This window comes from Brassica napus, chromosome C4 (assembly GCF_020379485.1).
Source record: "Brassica napus cultivar Da-Ae chromosome C4, Da-Ae, whole genome shotgun sequence".
NCBI classification, from domain to species: domain Eukaryota; kingdom Viridiplantae; phylum Streptophyta; class Magnoliopsida; order Brassicales; family Brassicaceae; genus Brassica; species Brassica napus.
The window spans coordinates 14755904-14765415 of NC_063447.1; the positions used below are offsets into that span (position 1 = coordinate 14755904).

The following is a 9512-nucleotide window of genomic DNA, read 5'->3' on the forward strand; positions in this document are numbered from 1 at the left end:
TGCAGAGATTGGACACTGATATAGTGACATACCTCAAAATGATGCGGGCGACAATGGAGCTAACAACGTTCCACAAAACCAACAGCGAGCAGCTCGACCCATTGGCACTTATGACCGCCCAAACATTCATGGCATAGATGGGAATCCGAGCACAGCTGTGGCAGCCAACAACTTTGAGATCAAGTCAGGACTCCTCAACGTGATAGAGAACAACAATATCATGGCTTGGCTTGGAGGACCCATTCGATCACTTGGACAGGTTCGACAGCTACTGTGGGTTGTCAAAAACCAATGGTGTGTCTGAGGATGCCTTAAAGCTGAAGTTATTCCCTTTCTCTTTGGGGGATAAGGCACGACAGTGGGAGAAGTCTCTACCAAGCGACTCTATCACCACTTGGGATGACTGCAAGAAAGCTTTCTTGGAGAAGTTCTTCTCTACTTCAAGAACCGCTAAGCTGAGAAATGAGATCTCCAGCTTTCAACAGAAAGGCTTGGAAGGATTCAGTGAAGCCTGGGAGAGATTCAAAGGCTACCAAGCTCAATGCCCTCATCATGGATTCTCTAAGGAAAGCCTGCTGAGCACATTCTACAGGAGGACCTAAGTACAGAGCCAGATTGGATACAGCTAGCAATGGGTTCTTCTTGGAAGAACAGAGGAGGATGCAGAGAGCTGGTTAGACAACATGGTCAAGAGTGATGCAGTCTACAGTGGAGACCACGACAGAGGCAGTAGAACAGATGACAAGCAGACGAGGAGGAGTTAAAGGCTCTCCAGGATAAGATTGATATTCTCATTGCTGATAAGGACCACCCAGGAGCAGCTGCACTTTGTTGGTAACCCAAACCAAGAAGCCACACCTGTTGTCCAGGAAGTGATGGTTTGGGAGGGCAAGAAGAGCTGTGCTTCATCAACAACAATGGTAGCTGGTACAAGAAAGAGCCAAACTTTCAGTACAACAACTACCAACAGAGATCTTACCCCAACAACCAACAGAGTGGTTATCAGCCTAGATACAACCAGCAAGCCAACTACCAACCTCAGCAAACCACTCCTCCTGGTTTCCACAACAAAGGACAACAACCTGCCCAACAACAACCTACTACTTCTACCTCTACTCCTCAGGTCAGCAGCACTGATGCCCTACTAAAACAAATCTTGGAGTCTCAGACAAGAAGTGAGAAGCATGTTGGCTATGAGTTGAAGAACCTTCACTCAAAGATTGATGGAAGCTACAATGAGCTCAACAACAAGTTCAGAACCTTGGAGAACCAGTTTGCTGTCATGAACACTCAACAAAATCGCCACAAGGTTCTTTACCTGGAAAATCTGAGCAAAACCCCAAGGAGACCATGAAAGCTATCACCCTCAGGAGTGGTAAGGAGTTACCTCAGAAAGCTCTCACCAAGGATGCTGAGAAACAAGGTGAGGGGGTTGCCATCAACATAGATGATGAAGTGGTGATTGTTGATGAGAAAATCAATGATGAAATCTTGGAGAAGATTGTGGAAGCAAAAGGTAAAGGAAAGGTTGGGGAAGAGAAGAAGAAAACAGTGAAAGATGGTGAAGTTGTTGCTCCAGCAAGTGAGAATTCTTTTGTTCCTCCTCCCTATGAACCCAAACTACCATTCCCTGGTAGATTCAAGAGGCAGCTGCTAGAGAAGTACAAAGCTCTATTTGAGAAGCAAATGAGTGAAGTTCAAGTCACAATGCCCATCATTGATGCTTTCATGCTGATTCCTCAATATAGCAAGTTCCTGAAAGATGTTGTAGCTGCAAAGAAGAAGGAGATGGAGGGCATGATGATTCTCACTCATGAGTGCAGTGCCATCATCCAGAGGCTTGTTGTTCCAAAGAAGCTAGAAGATCCAGGATGCTTCACATTACCTTGTGCTCTTGGACCTATGGTATTTGATAGATGTCTCTGCGATTTGGGAGCTAGTGTCAGCTTGATGCCTTTATCTGTTGCTAAGAAGCTTGGTTTCACTCAGTACAAGAAGTGTAGACTGTCTCTGGTATTGCTGATCGTTCAGTGAAGTACCCTGTGGGTATCTTGGAGGACCTCCCCGTTATGGTTGGAAAATATGAGATCCCTACAGACTTTGTGGTGCTTGAGATGGGTGAGGAAGCTGCAGATCCTTTAATCCTTGGAAGGCCTTTCTTAGCTACAGCAGGAGCAATTGTTAATGTGAAAGAGGGCAAGATTGATCTCCACTTGGGTAAAGGGCATGTTCTTCACTTTGACATTAAGGAGGTAACAAGGAGTAATGAAGAAACCAACAGTTCAAAGGCAAGTTTTCTACATTGAAGAGATGGATGCCCTTGCTGATGAGCTCATTGAAGAGTTGTCACTAGAAGACCCTCTACAGCATGCTTTGACGATAGAGAGGGAAGTTGAAGTGATTCAGAACCTGGAGAGTGCTGCCTATGGGATGATGTTGGATTCACACAGAGGATTTGGTAGTAAGGATCAGTATGAGGAGCTGCCTCAAATTGTCCATCAGGAAGCCTCGGTCATTCAACAAGGGGACACCCAGCAAGACGACTGGAGCGAGCTTAAGGCGCCTAAAGTGGAGCTTAAAACCTCTCCCCAATGGTGTAAGGTATGCATTTCTTGGTCCTAATGGAACTTATCCAGTCATTGTGAGTAGTGAACTTACTGAAACTGAGCTATCTGAACTTTTGAAAACACTTAAAAGATTTAGAAAAGCAATAGGTTACTCACTTGATGACATCAAGGGAATATCACCCTCTTTGTGTATGCATAGGATACATCTTGAGGATGAATCAATGACTTCTATCGAGCATCAAAGAAGGTTAAATCCTAACCTGAAGGATGTTGTAAAGAAAGAGATTCTTAAACTCTTAGATGCTGGTGTTATCTACCCTATCTCAGATTCTAAATGGGTATCTCCTGTGCATGTTGTGCCAAAAAAGGGTGGTATAACTGTGATAAAAATGACAAGGATGAATTGATACAACAAGAACAGTCACTGGGCATAGAATGTGTATTGATTACCGAAAACTGAACTCTGCATCTAGAAAGATCATTTTCCACTTCCATTTATTGATCAGATGCTTGAGAGACTTGCAAATCATCCATTCTATTGCTTTCTTGATGGATATTCAGGATTCTTCCAGATCCCCATACATCCCAATGATCAGGAGAAAACAACATTCACATGTCCTTATGGTACCTTCGCATATCGAAGAATGCCATTTGGTCTATGTAATGCTCCAGCCACCTTTCAAAGGTGCATGATGTCGATTTTTCTGATCTGATTGAGGATGTTGTGGAGGTGTTCATGGATGATTTCTCTGTCTATGGATCTTCGTTTTCTGCTTGTTTGTCAATTTGTGCAGGGTCCTACAGAGATGTGAAGACACCAACCTTGTGCTGAACTGGGAGAAGTGTCACTTCATGGTCAAGGAAGGGATTGTGCTGGGGCAAGATTTCAGAGAAGGGGATTGAGGTGGATAAGGCCAAATCGATGTTATGGTTGGTTTGCCCCCACCAAAGACAGTGAAAGACATCCGAAGTTTTCTTGGTCATGCTGGGTTTTACAGGAGATTCATCAAGGACTTCTCCATGATCACTAGACCATTGACCAGGCTGCTGTGCAAAGAAGCCACCTTCAGCTTTGATGTGGAGTGTCTAGAAGCCTTCAAGAAGCTGAAAGGTGAACTCATCAGTGCTCCAATTGTCCAGCCACCTAATTGGGATCTCCCCTTTGAGATCATGTGTGATGCTAGTGATTATGCTGTGGGAGCTGTTTTGGGGCAGAAGAAAGATGGCAAGACCCATGTGATCTACTACGCGAGCCAAACCCTGAATGATGCTCAGATGAGATATGCCACAACAGAGAAGGAGATGCTAGCCATTGTCTTTGCCTTTGAGAAGTTCAGAAGCTACTTGGTGGGATCTAAAGTCATTGTCTACACAGATCATGCTGCGTTGAGACACCCTTTGGCGAAGAAGGATGCAAAGCCCAGGCTCTTGAGATGGATTCTTTTGCTGCAAGAGTTTGATTTAGAGATCAAGGACAAGCCAGGAGTTGAGAATGGTGTAGCTGATCACTTGTCCAGGCTGAGAGTGGAGTGTGGCATTCCAATTGATGAAGGACTCCCTGAGGAACAGATCATGGCTATTGGAGCAGTGATAGCAGTTTGTGAGACTGGAAAGAAGCTTGAAGAAGTCAAGGCAACAGAAGAGAAAGAACCTTGGTATGCTGATTTGGTGAATTACCTAGCCACAGGAAAAGAGCCTTTGAATCTTGTGGGTTATGCCAAGAAGAAGTTCTACAAGGATGTGAAGAGATACTACTGGGATGAGCCCTACCTCTACATTCTCTGCAAAGATCAACTTTATAGGAGAGTGGTTGCTAATGAGGAGATTGATGGGATCCTTACACAGTGTCATGGATCATCTTATGGAGGCCACTTTGCTACCTTCAAGACTGTTGCTAAGGTGTTACAAGCTGGATTCTGGTGGCCACACATGTTCAAGGACACACAAGACTTTGTTTCAAGGTGTGATTCATGCCAAAGGAGGGGAAACATCACCAAGAGGAATGAGATGCCTCAGAATCCAATCCTTGAAGTTGAAGTGTTTGATGTGTGGGGTATTGACTTCATGGGGCCATTTCCATCATCACATGGCAACAAGTACATCCTGGTAGCTGTTGATTATGTCTCAAAATGGGTGGAAGCTATTGCAAGTCCCACCAATGATGCAAGAGTGGTAATCAAGATGTTCAAGAGCACCATCTTTCCAAGGTTCGGAGTTCCAAGAGTTGTAATCAGTGATGGAGGGTCTCATTTCATCAACAAACTGCTTGAGGGACTTCTCAGGAAGAACGGTGTTAAGCACAAGGTGGCAACTCCTTACCATCCTCAAACAAGTGGTCAAGTTGAGATTTCTAACAGAGAGATCAAGTCCATTTTGGAGAAGATTGTGGGGATTACAAGGAAGGATTGGTCAGTTAAGCTTGATGATGCGCTTTGGGCTTATAGGACAGCTTACAAGACACCTCTGGGGACCACACCTTTCAACCTAGTGTACGGGAAAGCTTGCCATCTGCCAGTGGAGCTTGAGTACAAGGCACTTTGGGCAGTAAAGTTGCTGAACTTTGACATCAAGAGTGCCAAGGAGAAAAGGCTTTTTCAGCTACATGAGCTTGATGAGATAAGAATGGATGCCCTTGAAAACTCAAGGATCTACAAGGAGAAGACTAAAGCTTTCCATGACAAGAATATCCTAAAGAGCGAGTTTAAAGAAGGAGATCAAGTTCTTCTCTACAACTCAAGACTGAAGTTGTTTCCAGGAAAGCTTAAGTCAAGGTGGTCCGGCCCCTTCAAGTCAAAGAGGTTAAGCCATATGGAGCAATAGTTTTGTGGAGTACTGATGGAAGAGACTTCACAGTCAATGGGCAAAGGGTTAAGCTCTACATGGCAGATGCACCTGAGGAAGATGGAGTTTCAACTCCACTGTCTGATCCTACCCCAGCCTAATCCAAAAGGAGGCAAAGTCAAGCTAGAGACTTAAAACAAGCTCACTTGGGAGGAAGTCCCATGCGTATCCTTGTACATATTGCATTGGTATTTTCATTTTCATCATATTTCATAAAAAAAAGGGGAAAGTGTTGAAGTAGTGTTCAGGTGGTTCATCGATCCGGTCAAGGCAAAGAATCGAGCGTGAGAGCGAGGTTCCGCAGCGACGCCACGAGGTCGCTCCAGCGGGAGCGACGTGATCAGAGCGACTGGTCCAAGTCGCTCGCATTTTTGTGTCAGGAGCTCGAGAGTCGCTCTCGGAGCGACGTCTCGCAGCGACCACGTGAGGTCACTCGCGTTTTCGTGACTGGGAGCGACTGATCAGAGCGACTGGTCCAAGTCGCTCGCATTTTCGGTGTCGGAGCTCGAGAGTCACTCTCGGAGCGACGTCCGCAGCGGCCACGTGAGGTCGCTTGCGATTCTGTCGATCAGAGCGACGTCTTCAGAGCGACCTCCGAGTTGCTCGCCCTTCGTCGACACACGACGGGAGAAAACGACCCAGGAGCGACTTCATGCAGCGACACCCTCAAGTCGCTTCCGAGCCGGTCCAGGTAAGTCCCTCTACGATTTTGTCCGGTTTAATCCAGTTAACCAGCCCTAAACCAACCGGACGACCCTAGACCTACCCAGACCCACGACCTTCATCTCTTTCACTCTCCCTTCCTCTCACAAACACGCATACTCTCTCAAACAAACCTACACCAAAAATCTCCTAACTTTCTCAATTCTCACCCAAATCTCCTAGTTCTTGTTTCTAAATCCAAGCTTTCGCCCCTGTAGTCTATTCCTCACCACCCATTCCCATTTCCTTTCATCCAAAGCAAGGTATTGTGTTTTTAAATTCAAATTCGTAGGTCCATGAACCCTAGAATTTGAAAATCGAAATTTGGTCATTTTCTTGCTTGATTGTGGTAAAATAGACTATGAAAAGCTTATATATCAAGTTGGGTTGTTGAATTGATGTGGAATTGAGCTTAATTTGAACTTTGGCAAAATTAGGGTTCATGGATTTGGGCTTTTTTTCGAAATTGATCCTAATTGAGTGTGTTAGTGGGTGAGTTAGTATGTTAAGGTGTTGAAAGGTTTGATTAGAGAACCCTCTCATTCTAGAATTACTTTGATTATTGAATTTTACTTGTCTTGTAATTTTCACATGATGAAAAGATTGAGAATTGTGATTCTTTACGTTGCCTCTTGAAGTTTACATTTGCAAAGTCAATCCACTTATCCCTTTCCAAGTTTTGTATTTCTCAGGTACAATGGTTAAGAAAACTAAGGGAAAGTCGGATGCTGAGAGGCAAGAACCTGAGAGAGAAGAGTCTTCGTTGAGAGGAAAGGCTTTAGCCTCAGAACAAGCTGGTTCTAGGACACAAAGGACTTCTCGACAGCAAACCGTGGCTGCAAAGAAGGCAAAGGAGCAAGAGAAGAGGGCATGAAAGAGTATAGCAGTTGCCACAGATGAGGAGAGTGGCGATGAAAGTGCAGATGAGCATGCTCCTACAAATAGGGCCAAGATGTCCAAGGGAAGGAGGTTGCTGATGATAGAGACATGGCGAAAACTCCATCTGAGGAAGAGCTGTATCATCATTTGCTGAATGGGGTAACTTGGACTCCAACCAGATTGCTGACCTTGATTTGCTGAAGGAGGTGGGTCTCGATTCTGATATTGAGGCAATGCTGGGGCACCTGAAGATGCCCAAACTCCTCACCATGGCCTACCCTGCCTACCGGGATGTCTCCTGTCAGTTCTTGTCTTCCCTTGAGGTCACTTACCATGACGCTCCGCACGTGAGGCAAGGATGGGGCAAAATAAAGTTCAAGGTCAATGGGAGAGAGTACAACATGAGCTTCAAAGACATTGGGAGAGTCATGGGTTTCCAAGACTTGGCAGACTACTCCCTTCCCAAGTGTGAAAACCTCCCCACTCAGCTTTGGAAGTTAATCACTGGAAACAAGCACTCTACCGGGGACAAGAACTCACATATCCGGCACCCGTCTGTACGCTACCTCCATAGGATGCTCATCCATGCATTCTACCCACGGAAGCAAGCTGGTAATGTCACCGAGGAAGACATGCGACTGCTCTGCCCGGCTATCCGCCCCTACGCCCCACCTGGAACGTTGCCCCTTCCAAGCAACAACATCTATGCTTCCTTCCCCCTGGTGCGCTTCGCTCATGAGCACATTGGCCGACTTCAGCGATGGAACAAGGCACAAGACAGAACAATCGAAAAGCTGAAGGATAAGTGCAAGGCGCTGAGCAAGACGGTGAAGAATCAAGCAAAGACTTCAGCCAAGTTCATGAAGAAGGTGGCCGATGTCTTGACTAGAGGAGGAATAGCTGGATGTAGCTCAGCGGACTTCGCCTTCGCGAACACATCAGTCCCCCAGCCCCCACCTCAGCCCACTGATCTTGGTTTCCCACTCACTGATAGACAGCTCTAGTGAAAATGGAGGAACCCACCCACTCAGCCTTCCACCTCTGGAAACAAGTCTCCATCCCTAGCCTCTTCAGAAAGTGAGGCCGAGATTGAAGAGGTTCAGAGCCAACAATGGTATGGAGACTACAGCTCAGGACATGGAGGTTACTACACAACGTTCCCACCGGACGACGACGATGCTGGGGCATCTGCCCCCACTCACTATCCTTGAAGGTACTTCTCTACTTTCCTTGTATATACCATTTCGTTTTTGCATATTAGTTTTCTCTTTTTGGGTATCTCTCTCTCCTTGACAACACAGAGACTGTGTCATTTAAGTTTGGGGGAGGTACCAAGTATTTGATCATGTTTGCTTTGATGTTGTTTCATTGAGTCATGCATTGCATACCTATTTGCATAAAAAAAAATCATTTAGTTTGCATCATTTGCATTTCTAGGAGAGTCTAGAGCATATAGGTTGCATTTACTTGCATTGGGAGCAATGATTTGAAATGCCTTGTAAAGAACATTACTCTGCACCTGAGTAGCTTATGCACCTCTCAAAAAGACTTGTATGCTTCGAGCCTTGAAAACTCTTCCTGAAACTTGTTGATTGCTGAAACTCAACCTTTGAAGTCAACTACAACCTTGTTTGAACTGAACGAACTTAATACTTCTTGCTTATGGTCCCTTGTGTACTGAGTCATGCATATACACACTTGAGTTGTCACATCCTTTATGCCAATCTTTTTGACAAACTCGAGTGGTACACCATTCCCAAAACCCTTCCTCCTTTTGAGCTTTCATTATTTGATGAGTGAGGCCTTTTTCGGAAAGCCTTACATGTGCATAATGTTGAGAGTATCGGGATCGACAATGCTTGGTCTTCATTCTTGCTAGATTAGACACTCTATTGTCTAGCTATAGGTGGGGTGAGTGTTGTGACTATGGTTTGGAAGCATGAAAAGTTCAAAGGAAAAGAATAACTCTTTGTGTTTAAATGGATAATCTTATTGGAATTAATAGATAAACGTCTAGCTCGAGTTTATGAAAAGTCTTGGTCCCCGAAAAAAAAGAATATAAAAGAGAAAAAAAAGAAAAAAAATATATATATAAAAAAAAGGGGGCTAGCAAAGTTGTTTAGAGCTAAGATTTGTTTAGAAGTTGAGAAAATCCTTTATATATTTCAAAGAAAAAGAGTTTTATGTGCAAAGTGTTCTTGGGATCTTTTGGTGAGAGAGAGATGAGAGTTCGGTTTGACATTGGGAAGTGATTGTGTAACTTGTATGTTTGGGAAAAGGGTAGAACAATGGAGATTGAGCATTGTATGCATGAGTTGGTCTCTTTCTTAGATATATTATGTGCAATGTCAAGGCTACTTGTTTTGAGAGTAAACCACTTTAAAAGATCATGGATTTTGAACCTCTTGACCCACTTGAATAAAAGCCTTCCCTTACTCAACCAAATGATTTGGACCAATTGACCATTTGCAAAATTCACTTAATGTTTTATGCTTAATGAATGTGAGAGTTGGTTGATTTGAA

General features: G+C 44.5%; 1 non-coding gene across 1 annotated transcript; it reads right to left on the bottom strand.

The window, feature by feature from the left end:
• Positions 1 to 452: 452 nt before the first annotated feature.
• Positions 453 to 559, bottom strand: LOC125586607. The gene has a single exon (XR_007323143.1). It is a non-coding gene; the product is annotated as a small nucleolar RNA R71 (small nucleolar RNA).
• Between the last annotated feature and the right edge of the window lie 8953 nt (positions 560 to 9512).